This window comes from Pelobates fuscus, chromosome 12 (genome assembly GCF_036172605.1).
Source record: "Pelobates fuscus isolate aPelFus1 chromosome 12, aPelFus1.pri, whole genome shotgun sequence".
Taxonomy (NCBI): Eukaryota; Metazoa; Chordata; class Amphibia; order Anura; family Pelobatidae; genus Pelobates; species Pelobates fuscus.
In genome coordinates, this window is record NC_086328.1 from 74,502,534 (window position 1) to 74,518,922 (window position 16,389).

Sequence of the window (16,389 nt, forward strand, 5' to 3'; positions counted from 1 at the left end):
TTTTCTATTTATGTTGGAGGAGGGTATTTGTGATGTCATAGTTATCACTCGCACTCTTCACACCAGTGTTCGGAGCCAATGAAAAAAGTCAAGTCACCACCAGTGGTTCCATGGTGTAATGGTTAGCACTCTGGACTCTGAATCCAGCGATCCGAGTTCAAATCTCGGTGGAACCTTTCCTTTAGATAGCATTAATCTTAAGAAGCTAATATGTCAATTGGTCTGCGTGAAAAATAGTTCATGTCAAACATTTTAGAAGTCCCTAAATCATAATGTTCTTCCATAAAAGCATGAGCAACAGTCAGCCAAATTTTCAAATTTGTCTTCATTTCCCATTTTTACATCTAAAAAAACAAGGAAACAATTTAAGTGTCAAAAGTTAAACTTAATACATTCAGAAATATAATCACTTGCTTCTTTAGGGAAACTGTAATTCTTCATCCTATGATATAGAAACATTGATTGATATATTTTTTCATAAGATTGCTCGCAATTTAAAAAGCCGAATGAACAATACCCCAAGCATGTCTTCTTCTGTAGTTCTGTACATTGCAAACCAATAGCAGATTCCTTAAGTTTTACTTTCCTTGGATATAGAATCAAAAGTGTCAAATAAACGTCCGATTTGATTAAAGAGAATGTAAAAGCTAGTTTAGTGGTAAGATATGAGTCTTGAGCCTGATTCCTCCAAATGCTAGGTTATCTTTTACAAGAGGCATTTCTGCTATATGGGCTCAAATGTCCAAGGCTTTTAAAATGCTTGTCACAGACTTCAAAGATAAAATTGTTTGATGCTTTTGGTGTAGGGTTTGCTTTGAGATTGTCGTTACCCGCCTCACTTGGACCGGATGAACGAAGAGCACCCGTTGGTTGAGAAAACATGAAAATTGTGATCACGTGAATTCACGGAGACATTATTCACCTATTGTGATTAGAGGAATAAGACATATCAAGATGTGAGAGAGTTGGAAAGCATGATAATAGTATGTATAAAAGAATGTGGTGTTAAAAGGTGTAAAAAACTGGAAGTCATTTTGAGTTCTTGGCCAGTGAACAAAACAAAGTTAAAATTCAAGTTACTTTTGACTTTTTTCTGTTGGTAAAATGCAGAGCAAAGCTAAAGATGATCATCAGCATCTATAAAACTATAATGCCACCCTTTTTTCTATTTATGTTGGAGGAGGGTATTTGTGATGTCATAGTTATCACTCGCACTCTTCACACCAGTGTTCGGAGCCAATGAAAAAAGTCAAGTCACCACCATTGGTTCCATGGTGTAATGGTTAGCACTCTGGACTCTGAATCCAGCGATCCGAGTTCAAATCTCGGTGGAACCTTTCCTTTAGATAGCATTAATCTTAAGAAGCTAATATGTCAATTGGTCTGCGTGAAAAATAGTTCATGTCAAACATTTTAGAAGTCCCTAAATCATAATGTTCTTCCATAAAAGCATGAGCAACAGTCAGCCAAATTTGCAAATTTGTCTTCATTTCCCATTTTTACATCTAAAAAAACAAGGAAACAATTTAAGTGTCAAAAGTTAAACTTAATACATTCAGAAATATAATCACTTGCTTCTTTAGGGAAACTGTAATTCTTCATCCTATGATATAGAAACATTGATTGATATATTTTTTCATAAGATTGCTCGCAATTTAAAAAGCCGAATGAACAATACCCCAAGCATGTCTTCTTCTGTAGTTCTGTACATTGCAAACCAATAGCAGATTCCTTAAGTTTTACTTTCCTTGGATATAGAATCAAAAGTGTCAAATAAACGTCTGATTTGTTTAAAGAGAATGTAAAAGCTAGTTTAGTGGTAAGATATGAGTCTTGAGCCTGATTCCTCCAAATGCTAGGTTATCTTTTACAAGAGGCATTTCTGCTATATGGGCTCAAATGTCCAAGGCTTTTAAAATGCTTGTCACAGACTTCAAAGATAAAATTGTTTGATGCTTTTGGTGTAGGGTTTGCTTTGAGATTGTCGTTACCCGCCTCACTTGGACCGGATGAACGAAGAGCACCCGTTGGTTGAGAAAACATGAAAATTGTGATCACGTGAATTCACGTAGACATTATTCACCTATTGTGATTAGAGGAATAAGACATATCAAGATGTGAGAGAGTTGGAAAGCATGATAATAGTATGTATAAAAGAATGTGGTGTTAAAAGGTGTAAAAAACTGGAAGTCATTTTGAGTTCTTGGCCAGTGAACAAAACAAAGTTAAAATTCAAGTTACTTTTGACTTTTTTCTGTTGGTAAAATGCAGAGCAAAGCTAAAGATGATCATCAGCATCTATAAAACTATAATGCCCCCCCTTTTTTTTCTATTTATGTTGGAGGAGGGTATTTGTGATGTCATAGTTATCACTCGCACTCTTCACACCAGTGTTCGGAGCCAATGAAAAAAGTCAAGTCACCACCAGTGGTTCCATGGTGTAATGGTTAGCACTCTGGACTCTGAATCCAGCGATCCGAGTTCAAATCTCGGTGGAACCTTTCCTTTAGATAGCATTAATCTTAAGAAGCTAATATGTCAATTGGTCTGCGTGAAAAATAGTTCATGTCAAACATTTTAGAAGTCCCTAAATCATAATGTTCTTCCATAAAAGCATGAGCAACAGTCAGCCAAATTTTCAAATTTGTCTTCATTTCCCATTTTTACATCTAAAAAAACAAGGAAACAATTTAAGTGTCAAAAGTTAAACTTAATACATTCAGAAATATAATCACTTGCTTCTTTAGGGAAACTGTAATTCTTCATCCTATGATATAGAAACATTGATTGATATATTTTTTCATAAGATTGCTCGCAATTTAAAAAGCCGAATGAACAATACCCCAAGCATGTCTTCTTCTGTAGTTCTGTACATTGCAAACCAATAGCAGATTCCTTAAGTTTTACTTTCCTTGGATATAGAATCAAAAGTGTCAAATAAACGTCCGATTTGATTAAAGAGAATGTAAAAGCTAGTTTAGTGGTAAGATATGAGTCTTGAGCCTGATTCCTCCAAATGCTAGATTATCTTTTACAAGAGGCATTTCTGCTATATGGGCTCAAATGTCCAAGGCTTTTAAAATGCTTGTCACAGACTTCAAAGATAAAATTGTTTGATGCTTTTGGTGTAGGGTTTGCTTTGAGATTGTCGTTACCCGCCTCACTTGGACCGGATGAACGAAGAGCACCCGTTGGTTGAGAAAACATGAAAATTGTGATCACGTGAATTCACGTAGACATTATTCACCTATTGTGATTAGAGGAATAAGACATATCAAGATGTGAGAGAGTTGGAAAGCATGATAATAGTATGTATAAAAGAATGTGGTGTTAAAAGGTGTAAAAAACTGGAAGTCATTTTGAGTTCTTGGCCAGTGAACAAAACAAAGTTAAAATTCAAGTTACTTTTGACTTTTTTCTGTTGGTAAAATGCAGAGCAAAGCTAAAGATGATCATCAGCATCTATAAAACTATAATGCCCCCCCTTTTTTTCTATTTATGTTGGAGGAGGGTATTTGTGATGTCATAGTTATCACTCGCACTCTTCACACCAGTGTTCGGAGCCAATGAAAAAAGTCAAGTCACCACCAGTGGTTCCATGGTGTAATGGTTAGCACTCTGGACTCTGAATCCAGCGATCCGAGTTCAAATCTCGGTGGAACCTTTCCTTTAGATAGCATTAATCTTAAGAAGCTAATATGTCAATTGGTCTGCGTGAAAAATAGTTCATGTCAAACATTTTAGAAGTCCCTAAATCATAATGTTCTTCCATAAAAGCATGAGCAACAGTCAGCCAAATTTTCAAATTTGTCTTCATTTCCCATTTTTACATCTAAAAAAACAAGGAAACAATTTAAGTGTCAAAAGTTAAACTTAATACATTCAGAAATATAATCACTTGCTTCTTTAGGGAAACTGTAATTCTTCATCCTATGATATAGAAACATTGATTGATATATTTTTTCATAAGATTGCTCGCAATTTAAAAAGCCGAATGAACAATACCCCAAGCATGTCTTCTTCTGTAGTTCTGTACATTGCAAACCAATAGCAGATTCCTTAAGTTTTACTTTCCTTGGATATAGAATCAAAAGTGTCAAATAAACGTCCGATTTGATTAAAGAGAATGTAAAAGCTAGTTTAGTGGTAAGATATGAGTCTTGAGCCTGATTCCTCCAAATGCTAGGTTATCTTTTACAAGAGGCATTTCTGCTATATGGGCTCAAATGTCCAAGGCTTTTAAAATGCTTGTCACAGACTTCAAAGATAAAATTGTTTGATGCTTTTGGTGTAGGGTTTGCTTTGAGATTGTCGTTACCCGCCTCACTTGGACCGGATGAACGAAGAGCACCCGTTGGTTGAGAAAACATGAAAATTGTGATCACGTGAATTCACGTAGACATTATTCACCTATTGTGATTAGAGGAATAAGACATATCAAGATGTGAGAGAGTTGGAAAGCATGATAATAGTATGTATAAAAGAATGTGGTGTTAAAAGGTGTAAAAAACTGGAAGTCATTTTGAGTTCTTGGCCAGTGAACAAAACAAAGTTAAAATTCAAGTTACTTTTGACTTTTTTCTGTTGGTAAAATGCAGAGCAAAGCTAAAGATGATCATCAGCATCTATAAAACTATAATGCCACCCTTTTTTTCTATTTATGTTGGAGGAGGGTATTTGTGATGTCATAGTGATCACTCGCACTCTTCACACCAGTGTTCGGAGCCAATGAAAAGAATCAAGTGACCACCAGTGGTTCCATGGTGTAATGGTTAGCACTCTGGACTCTGAATCCAGCGATCCGAGTTCAAATCTTGGTGGAACCTTTCCTTTAGATAGAATTAATCTTAAGAAGCTAATATGTCAAGTGGCCTGCGTGAAAAATAGTTCATGTCAAACATTTTAGAAGTCCCTATATCATAATGTTCTTCCATAAAAGCATGAGCAACAGTCATCCAAATTTGCAAATTTGTCTTCATTTCCCATTTTTACATCTAAAAAAACAAGGAAACAATTTAAGTGTCAAAAGCTAAACTTAATACATTCAGAAATATAATCACTTGCTTCTTTAGGGAAACTGTAATTCTTCATCCTATGATATAGAAACATTGATTGATATATTTTTTCATAAGATTGCTCGCAATTTAAAAAGCCGAATGAACAATACCCCAAGCATGTCTTCTTCTGTAGTTCTGTACATTGCAAACCAATAGCAGATTCCTTAAGTTTTACTTTCCTTGGATATAGAATCAAAAGTGTCAAATAAACGTCTGATTTGTTTAAAGAGAATGTAAAAGCTAGTTTAGTGGTAAGATATGAGTCTTGAGCCTGATTCCTCCAAATGCTAGGTTATCTTTTACAAGAGGCATTTCTGCTATATGGGCTCAAATCTCGGTGGAACCTTTCCTTTAGATAGCATTATTCTTAAGAAGCTAATCTGTCAATTGGTCTGCGTGAAAAATAGTTCATGTCAAACATTTTAGAAGTCCCTAAATCATAATGTTCTTCCATAAAAGCATGAGCAACAGTCAGCCAAATTTTCAAATTTGTCTTCATTTCCCATTTTTACATCTAAAAAAACAAGGAAACAATTTAAGTGTCAAAAGTTAAACTTAATACATTCAGAAATATAATCACTTGCTTCTTTAGGGAAACTGTAATTCTTCATCCTATGATATAGAAACATTGATTGATATATTTTTTCAGAACATTGCTCGCAATTTAAAAAACCGAATGAACAATACCCCAAGCATGTCTTCTTCTGTAGTTCTGTACATTGCAAACCAATAGCAGATTCCTTAAGTTTTACTTTCCTTGGATATAGAATCAAAAGTGTCAAATAAACGTCCGATTTGATTAAAGAGAATGTAAAAGCTAGTTTAGTGGTAAGATATGAGTCTTGAGCCTGATTCCTCCAAATGCTAGGTTATCTTTTACAAGAGGCATTTCTGCTATATGGGCTCAAATGTCCAAGGCTTTTAAAATGCTTGTCACAGACTTCAAAGATAAAATTGTTTGATGCTTTTGGTGTAGGGTTTGCTTTGAGATTGTCGTTACCCGCCTCACTTGGACCGGATGAACGAAGAGCACCCGTTGGTTGAGAAAACATGAAAATTGTGATCACGTGAATTCACGTAGACATTATTCACCTATTGTGATTAGAGGAATAAGACATATCAAGATGTGAGAGAGTTGGAAAGCATGATAATAGTATGTATAAAAGAATGTGGTGTTAAAAGGTGTAAAAAACTGGAAGTCATTTTGAGTTCTTGGCCAGTGAACAAAACAAAGTTAAAATTCAAGTTACTTTTGACTTTTTTCTGTTGGTAAAATGCAGAGCAAAGCTAAAGATGATCATCAGCATCTATAAAACTATAATGCCACCCTTTTTTTCTATTTATGTTGGAGGAGGGTATTTGTGATGTCATAGTGATCACTCGCACTCTTCACACCAGTGTTCGGAGCCAATGAAAAAATTCAAGTGACCACCAGTGGTTCCATGGTGTAATGGTTAGCACTCTGTACTCTGAATCCAGCGATCCGAGTTCAAATCTCGGTGGAACCTTTCCTTTAGATAGAATTAATCTTAAGAAGCTAATATGTCAATTGGTCTGCGTGAAAAATAGTTCATGTCAAACATTTTAGAAGTCCCTATATCATAATGTTCTTCCATAAAAGCATGAGCAACAGTCAGCCAAATTTGCAAATTTGTCTTCATTTCCCATTTTTACATCTAAAAAAACAAGGAAACAATTTAAGTGTCAAAAGCTAAACTTAATACATTCAGAAATATAATCACTTGCTTCTTTAGGGAAACTGTAATTCTTCATCCTATGATATAGAAACATTGATTGATATATTTTTTCATAAGATTGCTCGCAATTTAAAAAGCCGAATGAACAATACCCCAAGCATGTCTTCTTCTGTAGTTCTGTACATTGCAAACCAATAGCAGGTTCATTAAGTTTTACTTTCCTTGGATATAGAATCAAAAGTGTCAAATAAACGTCTGATTTGTTTAAAGAGAATGTAAAAGCTAGTTTAGTGGTAAGATATGAGTCTTGAGCCTGATTCCTCCAAATGCTAGGTTATCTTTTACAAGAGGCATTTCTGCTATATGGGCTCAAATGTCCAAGGCTTTTAAAATGCTTGTCACAGACTTCAAAGATAAAATTGTTTGATGCTTTTGGTGTAGGGTTTGCTTTGAGATTGTCGTTACCCGCCTCACTTGGACCGGATGAACGAAGAGCACCCGTTGGTTGAGAAAACATGAAAATTGTGATCACGTGAATTCACGTAGACATTATTCACCTATTGTGATTAGAGGAATAAGACATATCAAGATGTGAGAGAGTTGGAAAGCATGATAATAGTATGTATAAAAGAATGTGGTGTTAAAAGGTGTAAAAAACTGGAAGTAATTTTGAGTTCTTGGCCAGTGAACAAAACAAAGTTAAAATTCAAGTTACTTTTGACTTTTTTCTGTTGGTAAAATGCAGAGCAAAGCTAAAGATGATCATCAGCATCTATAAAACTATAATGCCCCCCCTTTTTTTCTATTTATGTTGGAGGAGGGTATTTGTGATGTCATAGTTATCACTCGCACTCTTCACACCAGTGTTCGGAGCCAATGAAAAAAGTCAAGTCACCACCAGTGGTTCCATGGTGTAATGGTTAGCACTCTGGACTCTGAATCCAGCGATCCGAGTTCAAATCTCGGTGGAACCTTTCCTTTAGATAGCATTAATCTTAAGAAGCTAATATGTCAATTGGTCTGCGTGAAAAATAGTTCATGTCAAACATTTTAGAAGTCCCTAAATCATAATGTTCTTCCATAAAAGCATGAGCAACAGTCAGCCAAATTTTCAAATTTGTCTTCATTTCCCATTTTTACATCTAAAAAAACAAGGAAACAATTTAAGTGTCAAAAGTTAAACTTAATACATTCAGAAATATAATCACTTGCTTCTTTAGGGAAACTGTAATTCTTCATCCTATGATATAGAAACATTGATTGATATATTTTTTCATAAGATTGCTCGCAATTTAAAAAGCCGAATGAACAATACCCCAAGCATGTCTTCTTCTGTAGTTCTGTACATTGCAAACCAATAGCAGATTCCTTAAGTTTTACTTTCCTTGGATATAGAATCAAAAGTGTCAAATAAACGTCTGATTTGTTTAAAGAGAATGTAAAAGCTAGTTTAGTGGTAAGATATGAGTCTTGAGCCTGATTCCTCCAAATGCTAGGTTATCTTTTACAAGAGGCATTTCTGCTATATGGGCTCAAATGTCCAAGGCTTTTAAAATGCTTGTCACAGACTTCAAAGATAAAATTGTTTGATGCTTTTGGTGTAGAGTTTGCTTTGAGATTGTCGTTACCCGCCTCACTTGGACCGGATGAACGAAGAGCACCCGTTGGTTGAGAAAACATGAAAATTGTGATCACGTGAATTCACGTAGACATTATTCACCTATTGTGATTAGAGGAATAAGACATATCAAGATGTGAGAGAGTTGGAAAGCATGATAATAGTATGTATAAAAGAATGTGGTGTTAAAAGGTGTAAAAAACTGGAAGTAATTTTGAGTTCTTGGCCAGTGAACAAAACAAAGTTAAAATTCAAGTTACTTTTGACTTTTTTCTGTTGGTAAAATGCAGAGCAAAGCTAAAGATGATCATCAGCATCTATAAAACTATAATGCCCCCCCTTTTTTTCTATTTATGTTGGAGGAGGGTATTTGTGATGTCATAGTTATCACTCGCACTCTTCACACCAGTGTTCGGAGCCAATGAAAAAAGTCAAGTCACCACCAGTGGTTCCATGGTGTAATGGTTAGCACTCTGGACTCTGAATCCAGCGATCCGAGTTCAAATCTCGGTGGAACCTTTCCTTTAGATAGCATTAATCTTAAGAAGCTAATATGTCAATTGGTCTGCGTGAAAAATAGTTCATGTCAAACATTTTAGAAGTCCCTAAATCATAATGTTCTTCCATAAAAGCATGAGCAACAGTCAGCCAAATTTGCAAATTTGTCTTCATTTCCCATTTTTACATCTAAAAAAACAAGGAAACAATTTAAGTGTCAAAAGCTAAACTTAATACATTCAGAAATATAATCACTTGCTTCTTTAGGGAAACTGTAATTCTTCATCCTATGATATAGAAACATTGATTGATATATTTTTTCATAAGATTGCTCGCAATTTAAAAAGCCGAATGAACAATACCCCAAGCATGTCTTCTTCTGTAGTTCTGTACATTGCAAACCAATAGCAGGTTCATTAAGTTTTACTTTCCTTGGATATAGAATCAAAAGTGTCAAATAAACGTCTGATTTGTTTAAAGAGAATGTAAAAGCTAGTTTAGTGGTAAGATATGAGTCTTGAGCCTGATTCCTCCAAATGCTAGGTTATCTTTTACAAGAGGCATTTCTGCTATATGGGCTCAAATGTCCAAGGCTTTTAAAATGCTTGTCACAGACTTCAAAGATAAAATTGTTTGATGCTTTTGGTGTAGGGTTTGCTTTGAGATTGTCGTTACCCGCCTCACTTGGACCGGATGAACGAAGAGCACCCGTTGGTTGAGAAAACATGAAAATTGTGATCACGTGAATTCACGTAGACATTATTCACCTATTGTGATTAGAGGAATAAGACATATCAAGATGTGAGAGAGTTGGAAAGCATGATAATAGTATGTATAAAAGAATGTGGTGTTAAAAGGTGTAAAAAACTGGAAGTAATTTTGAGTTCTTGGCCAGTGAACAAAACAAAGTTAAAATTCAAGTTACTTTTGACTTTTTTCTGTTGGTAAAATGCAGAGCAAAGCTAAAGATGATCATCAGCATCTATAAAACTATAATGCCCCCCCTTTTTTTCTATTTATGTTGGAGGAGGGTATTTGTGATGTCATAGTTATCACTCGCACTCTTCACACCAGTGTTCGGAGCCAATGAAAAAAGTCAAGTCACCACCAGTGGTTCCATGGTGTAATGGTTATCACTCTGGACTCTGAATCCAGCGATCCGAGTTCAAATCTCGGTGGAACCTTTCCTTTAGATAGCATTAATCTTAAGAAGCTAATATGTCAATTGGTCTGCGTGAAAAATAGTTCATGTCAAACATTTTAGAAGTCCCTAAATCATAATGTTCTTCCATAAAAGCATGAGCAACAGTCAGCCAAATTTTCAAATTTGTCTTCATTTCCCATTTTTACATCTAAAAAAACAAGGAAACAATTTAAGTGTCAAAAGTTAAACTTAATACATTCAGAAATATAATCACTTGCTTCTTTAGGGAAACTGTAATTCTTCATCCTATGATATAGAAACATTGATTGATATATTTTTTCAGAAGATTGCTCGCAATTTAAAAAGCGAATGAACAATACCCCAAGCATGTCTTCTTCTGTAGTTCTGTACATTGCAAACCAATAGCAGATTCCTTAAGTTTTACTTTCCTTGGATATAGAATCAAAAGTGTCAAATAAACGTCTGATTTGTTTAAAGAGAATGTAAAAGCTAGTTTAGTGGTAAGATATGAGTCTTGAGCCTGATTCCTCCAAATGCTAGGTTATCTTTTACAAGAGGCATTTCTGCTATATGGGCTCAAATGTCCAAGGCTTTTAAAATGCTTGTCACAGACTTCAAAGATAAAATTGTTTGATGCTTTTGGTGTAGAGTTTGCTTTGAGATTGTCGTTACCCGCCTCACTTGGACCGGATGAACGAAGAGCACCCGTTGGTTGAGAAAACATGAAAATTGTGATCACGTGAATTCACGTAGACATTATTCACCTATTGTGATTAGAGGAATAAGACATATCAAGATGTGAGAGAGTTGGAAAGCATGATAATAGTATGTATAAAAGAATGTGGTGTTAAAAGGTGTAAAAAACTGGAAGTAATTTTGAGTTCTTGGCCAGTGAACAAAACAAAGTTAAAATTCAAGTTACTTTTGACTTTTTTCTGTTGGTAAAATGCAGAGCAAAGCTAAAGATGATCATCAGCATCTATAAAACTATAATGCCCCCCCTTTTTTTCTATTTATGTTGGAGGAGGGTATTTGTGATGTCATAGTTATCACTCGCACTCTTCACACCAGTGTTCGGAGCCAATGAAAAAAGTCAAGTCACCACCAGTGGTTCCATGGTGTAATGGTTAGCACTCTGGACTCTGAATCCAGCGATCCGAGTTCAAATCTCGGTGGAACCTTTCCTTTAGATAGCATTAATCTTAAGAAGCTAATATGTCAATTGGTCTGCGTGAAAAATAGTTCATGTCAAACATTTTAGAAGTCCCTAAATCATAATGTTCTTCCATAAAAGCATGAGCAACAGTCAGCCAAATTTTCAAATTTGTCTTCATTTCCCATTTTTACATCTAAAAAAACAAGGAAACAATTTAAGTGTCAAAAGTTAAACTTAATACATTCAGAAATATAATCACTTGCTTCTTTAGGGAAACTGTAATTCTTCATCCTATGATATAGAAACATTGATTGATATATTTTTTCAGAAGATTGCTCGCAATTTAAAAAGCCGAATGAACAATACCCCAAGCATGTCTTCTTCTGTAGTTCTGTACATTGCAAACCAATAGCAGATTCCTTAAGTTTTACTTTCCTTGGATATAGAATCAAAAGTGTCAAATAAACGTCTGATTTGTTTAAAGAGAATGTAAAAGCTAGTTTAGTGGTAAGATATGAGTCTTGAGCCTGATTCCTCCAAATGCTAGGTTATCTTTTACAAGAGGCATTTCTGCTATATGGGCTCAAATGTCCAAGGCTTTTAAAATGCTTGTCACAGACTTCAAAGATAAAATTGTTTGATGCTTTTGGTGTAGAGTTTGCTTTGAGATTGTCGTTACCCGCCTCACTTGGACCGGATGAACGAAGAGCACCCGTTGGTTGAGAAAACATGAAAATTGTGATCACGTGAATTCACGTAGACATTATTCACCTATTGTGATTAGAGGAATAAGACATATCAAGATGTGAGAGAGTTGGAAAGCATGATAATAGTATGTATAAAAGAATGTGGTGTTAAAAGGTGTAAAAAACTGGAAGTAATTTTGAGTTCTTGGCCAGTGAACAAAACAAAGTTAAAATTCAAGTTACTTTTGACTTTTTTCTGTTGGTAAAATGCAGAGCAAAGCTAAAGATGATCATCAGCATCTATAAAACTATAATGCCCCCCCTTTTTTTCTATTTATGTTGGAGGAGGGTATTTGTGATGTCATAGTTATCACTCGCACTCTTCACACCAGTGTTCGGAGCCAATGAAAAAAGTCAAGTCACCACCAGTGGTTCCATGGTGTAATGGTTAGCACTCTGGACTCTGAATCCAGCGATCCGAGTTCAAATCTCGGTGGAACCTTTCCTTTAGATAGCATTAATCTTAAGAAGCTAATATGTCAATTGGTCTGCGTGAAAAATAGTTCATGTCAAACATTTTAGAAGTCCCTAAATCATAATGTTCTTCCATAAAAGCATGAGCAACAGTCAGCCAAATTTTCAAATTTGTCTTCATTTCCCATTTTTACATCTAAAAAAACAAGGAAACAATTTAAGTGTCAAAAGTTAAACTTAATACATTCAGAAATATAATCACTTGCTTCTTTAGGGAAACTGTAATTCTTCATCCTATGATATAGAAACATTGATTGATATATTTTTTCAGAAGATTGCTCGCAATTTAAAAAGCCGAATGAACAATACCCCAAGCATGTCTTCTTCTGTAGTTCTGTACATTGCAAACCAATAGCAGATTCCTTAAGTTTTACTTTCCTTGGATATAGAATCAAAAGTGTCAAATAAACGTCTGATTTGTTTAAAGAGAATGTAAAAGCTAGTTTAGTGGTAAGATATGAGTCTTGAGCCTGATTCCTCCAAATGCTAGGTTATCTTTTACAAGAGGCATTTCTGCTATATGGGCTCAAATGTCCAAGGCTTTTAAAATGCTTGTCACAGACTTCAAAGATAAAATTGTTTGATGCTTTTGGTGTAGAGTTTGCTTTGAGATTGTCGTTACCCGCCTCACTTGGACCGGATGAACGAAGAGCACCCGTTGGTTGAGAAAACATGAAAATTGTGATCACGTGAATTCACGTAGACATTATTCACCTATTGTGATTAGAGGAATAAGACATATCAAGATGTGAGAGAGTTGGAAAGCATGATAATAGTATGTATAAAAGAATGTGGTGTTAAAAGGTGTAAAAAACTGGAAGTAATTTTGAGTTCTTGGCCAGTGAACAAAACAAAGTTAAAATTCAAGTTACTTTTGACTTTTTTCTGTTGGTAAAATGCAGAGCAAAGCTAAAGATGATCATCAGCATCTATAAAACTATAATGCCACCCTTTTTTTCTATTTATGTTGGAGGAGGGTATTTGTGATGTCATAGTGATCACTCGCACTCTTCACACCAGTGTTCGGAGCCAATGAAAAAAATCAAGTGACCACCAGTGGTTCCATGGTGTAATGGTTAGCACTCTGGACTCTGAATCCAGCGATCCGAGTTCAAATCTTTCCTTTAGATAGAATTAATCTTAAGAAGCTAATATGTCAATTGGTCTGCGTGAAAAATAGTTCATGTCAAACATTTTAGAAGTCCCTATATCATAATGTTCTTCCATAAAAGCATGAGCAACAGTCAGCCAAATTTGCAAATTTGTCTTCATTTCCCATTTTTACATCTAAAAAAACAAGGAAACAATTTAAGTGTCAAAAGCTAAACTTAATACATTCAGAAATATAATCACTTGCTTCTTTAGGGAAACTGTAATTCTTCATCCTATGATATAGAAACATTGATTGATATATTTTTTCATAAGATTGCTCGCAATTTAAAAAGCCGAATGAACAATACCCCAAGCATGTCTTCTTCTGTAGTTCTGTACATTGCAAACCAATAGCAGATTCCTTAAGTTTTACTTTCCTTGGATATAGAATCAAAAGTGTCAAATAAACGTCTGATTTGTTTAAAGAGAATGTAAAAGCTAGGTTAGTGGTAAGATATGAGTCTTGAGCCTGATTCCTCCAAATGCTAGGTTATCTTTTACAAGAGGCATTTCTGCTATATGGGCTCAAATGTCCAAGGCTTTTAAAATGCTTGTCACAGACTTCAAAGATAAAATTGTTTGATGCTTTTGGTGTAGGGTTTGCTTTGAGATTGTCGTTACCCGCCTCACTTGGACCGGATGAACGAAGAGCACCCGTTGGTTGAGAAAACATGAAAATTGTGATCACGTGAATTCACGTAGACATTATTCACCTATTGTGATTAGAGGAATAAGACATATCAAGATGTGAGAGAGTTGGAAAGCATGATAATAGTATGTATAAAAGAATGTGGTGTTAAAAGGTGTAAAAAACTGGAAGTCATTTTGAGTTCTTGGCCAGTGAACAAAACAAAGTTAAAATTCAAGTTACTTTTGACTTTTTTCTGTTGGTAAAATGCAGAGCAAAGCTAAAGATGATCATCAGCATCTATAAAACTATAATGCCACCCTTTTTTTCTATTTATGTTGGAGGAGGGTATTTGTGATGTCATAGTGATCACTCGCACTCTTCACACCAGTGTTCGGAGCCAATGAAAAGAATCAAGTGACCACCAGTGGTTCCATGGTGTAATGGTTAGCACTCTGGACTCTGAATCCAGCGATCCGAGTTCAAATCTCGGTGGAACCTTTCCTTTAGATAGAATTAATCTTAAGAAGCTAATATGTCAATTGGCATGCGTGAAAAATAGTTCATGTCAAACATTTTAGAAGTCCCTATATCATAATGTTCTTCCATAAAAGCATGAGCAACAGTCATCCAAATTTGCAAATTTGTCTTCATTTCCCATTTTTACATCTAAAAAAACAAGGAAACAATTTAAGTGTCAAAAGCTAAACTTAATACATTCAGAAATATAATCACTTGCTTCTTTAGGGAAACTGTAATTCTTCATCCTATGATATAGAAACATTGATTGATATATTTTTTCATAAGATTGCTCGCAATTTAAAAAGCCGAATGAACAATACCCCAAGCATGTCTTCTTCTGTAGTTCTGTACATTGCAAACCAATAGCAGATTCCTTAAGTTTTACTTTCCTTGGATATAGAATCAAAAGTGTCAAATAAACGTCTGATTTGTTTAAAGAGAATGTAAAAGCTAGTTTAGTGGTAAGATATGAGTCTTGAGCCTGATTCCTCCAAATGCTAGGTTATCTTTTACAAGAGGCATTTCTGCTATATGGGCTCAAATCTCGGTGGAACCTTTCCTTTAGATAGCATTATTCTTAAGAAGCTAATCTGTCAATTGGTCTGCGTGAAAAATAGTTCATGTCAAACATTTTAGAAGTCCCTAAATCATAATGTTCTTCCATAAAAGCATGAGCAACAGTCAGCCAAATTTTCAAATTTGTCTTCATTTCCCATTTTTACATCTAAAAAAACAAGGAAACAATTTAAGTGTCAAAAGTTAAACTTAATACATTCAGAAATATAATCACTTGCTTCTTTAGGGAAACTGTAATTCTTCATCCTATGATATAGAAACATTGATTGATATATTTTTTCAGAAGATTGCTCGCAATTTAAAAAGCCGAATGAACAATACCCCAAGCATGTCTTCTTCTGTAGTTCTGTACATTGCAAACCAATAGCAGATTCCTTAAGTTTTACTTTCCTTGGATATAGAATCAAAAGTGTCAAATAAACGTCCGATTTGATTAAAGAGAATGTAAAAGCTAGTTTAGTGGTAAGATATGAGTCTTGAGCCTGATTCCTCCAAATGCTAGGTTATCTTTTACAAGAGGCATTTCTGCTATATGGGCTCAAATGTCCAAGGCTTTTAAAATGCTTGTCACAGACTTCAAAGATAAAATTGTTTGATGCTTTTGGTGTAGGGTTTGCTTTGAGATTGTCGTTACCCGCCTCACTTGGACCGGATGAACGAAGAGCACCCGTTGGTTGAGAAAACATGAAAATTGTGATCACGTGAATTCACGTAGACATTATTCACCTATTGTGATTAGAGGAATAAGACATATCAAGATGTGAGAGAGTTGGAAAGCATGATAATAGTATGTATAAAAGAATGTGGTGTTAAAAGGTGTAAAAAACTGGAAGTCATTTTGAGTTCTTGGCCAGTGAACAAAACAAAGTTAAAATTCAAGTTACTTTTGACTTTTTTCTGTTGGTAAAATGCAGAGCAAAGCTAAAGATGATCATCAGCATCTATAAAACTATAATGCCACCCTTTTTTCTATTTATGTTGGAGGAGGGTATTTGTGATGTCATAGTGATCACTCGCACTCTTCACACCAGTGTTCGGAGCCAATGAAAAAATTCAAGTGACCACTAGTGGTTCCATGGTGTAATGGTTAGCACTCTGGA

The 16,389-nt window shown here is 35.0% G+C and overlaps 13 non-coding genes across 13 annotated transcripts in view; all 13 read left to right on the forward strand.

The window, feature by feature from the left end:
- The first annotated feature begins 104 nt into the window (after positions 1-104).
- On the forward strand, positions 105-176 carry TRNAQ-CUG (transfer RNA glutamine (anticodon CUG)). The gene has a single exon. It is a non-coding gene; the product is annotated as a tRNA-Gln (tRNA).
- A 1,089-nt stretch (positions 177-1,265) lies between these two features.
- On the forward strand, positions 1,266-1,337 carry TRNAQ-CUG (transfer RNA glutamine (anticodon CUG)). The gene has a single exon. It is a non-coding gene; the product is annotated as a tRNA-Gln (tRNA).
- Positions 1,338-2,429: 1,092 nt separating this feature from the next.
- On the forward strand, positions 2,430-2,501 carry TRNAQ-CUG (transfer RNA glutamine (anticodon CUG)). The gene has a single exon. It is a non-coding gene; the product is annotated as a tRNA-Gln (tRNA).
- A 1,091-nt stretch (positions 2,502-3,592) lies between these two features.
- Positions 3,593-3,664, forward strand: TRNAQ-CUG (transfer RNA glutamine (anticodon CUG)). Its single transcript has one exon. It is a non-coding gene; the product is annotated as a tRNA-Gln (tRNA).
- Positions 3,665-4,754: 1,090 nt separating this feature from the next.
- On the forward strand, positions 4,755-4,826 carry TRNAQ-CUG (transfer RNA glutamine (anticodon CUG)). Its single transcript has one exon. It is a non-coding gene; the product is annotated as a tRNA-Gln (tRNA).
- A 1,667-nt stretch (positions 4,827-6,493) lies between these two features.
- On the forward strand, positions 6,494-6,565 carry TRNAQ-CUG (transfer RNA glutamine (anticodon CUG)). The gene has a single exon. It is a non-coding gene; the product is annotated as a tRNA-Gln (tRNA).
- Positions 6,566-7,656: 1,091 nt separating this feature from the next.
- Positions 7,657-7,728, forward strand: TRNAQ-CUG (transfer RNA glutamine (anticodon CUG)). Its single transcript has one exon. It is a non-coding gene; the product is annotated as a tRNA-Gln (tRNA).
- A 1,091-nt stretch (positions 7,729-8,819) lies between these two features.
- Positions 8,820-8,891, forward strand: TRNAQ-CUG (transfer RNA glutamine (anticodon CUG)). The gene has a single exon. It is a non-coding gene; the product is annotated as a tRNA-Gln (tRNA).
- Positions 8,892-9,982: 1,091 nt separating this feature from the next.
- Positions 9,983-10,054, forward strand: TRNAQ-CUG (transfer RNA glutamine (anticodon CUG)). Its single transcript has one exon. It is a non-coding gene; the product is annotated as a tRNA-Gln (tRNA).
- A 1,090-nt stretch (positions 10,055-11,144) lies between these two features.
- On the forward strand, positions 11,145-11,216 carry TRNAQ-CUG (transfer RNA glutamine (anticodon CUG)). Its single transcript has one exon. It is a non-coding gene; the product is annotated as a tRNA-Gln (tRNA).
- Positions 11,217-12,307: 1,091 nt separating this feature from the next.
- On the forward strand, positions 12,308-12,379 carry TRNAQ-CUG (transfer RNA glutamine (anticodon CUG)). The gene has a single exon. It is a non-coding gene; the product is annotated as a tRNA-Gln (tRNA).
- Positions 12,380-14,620: 2,241 nt separating this feature from the next.
- On the forward strand, positions 14,621-14,692 carry TRNAQ-CUG (transfer RNA glutamine (anticodon CUG)). Its single transcript has one exon. It is a non-coding gene; the product is annotated as a tRNA-Gln (tRNA).
- A 1,666-nt stretch (positions 14,693-16,358) lies between these two features.
- TRNAQ-CUG (transfer RNA glutamine (anticodon CUG)) overlaps positions 16,359-16,389 on the forward strand; it is a 72-nt gene continuing 41 nt past the window's right edge. Inside the window, exon 1 of the tRNA in view lies at positions 16,359-16,389. This exon is cut by the window's right edge and continues 41 nt beyond it. This is a non-coding gene — a tRNA (tRNA-Gln).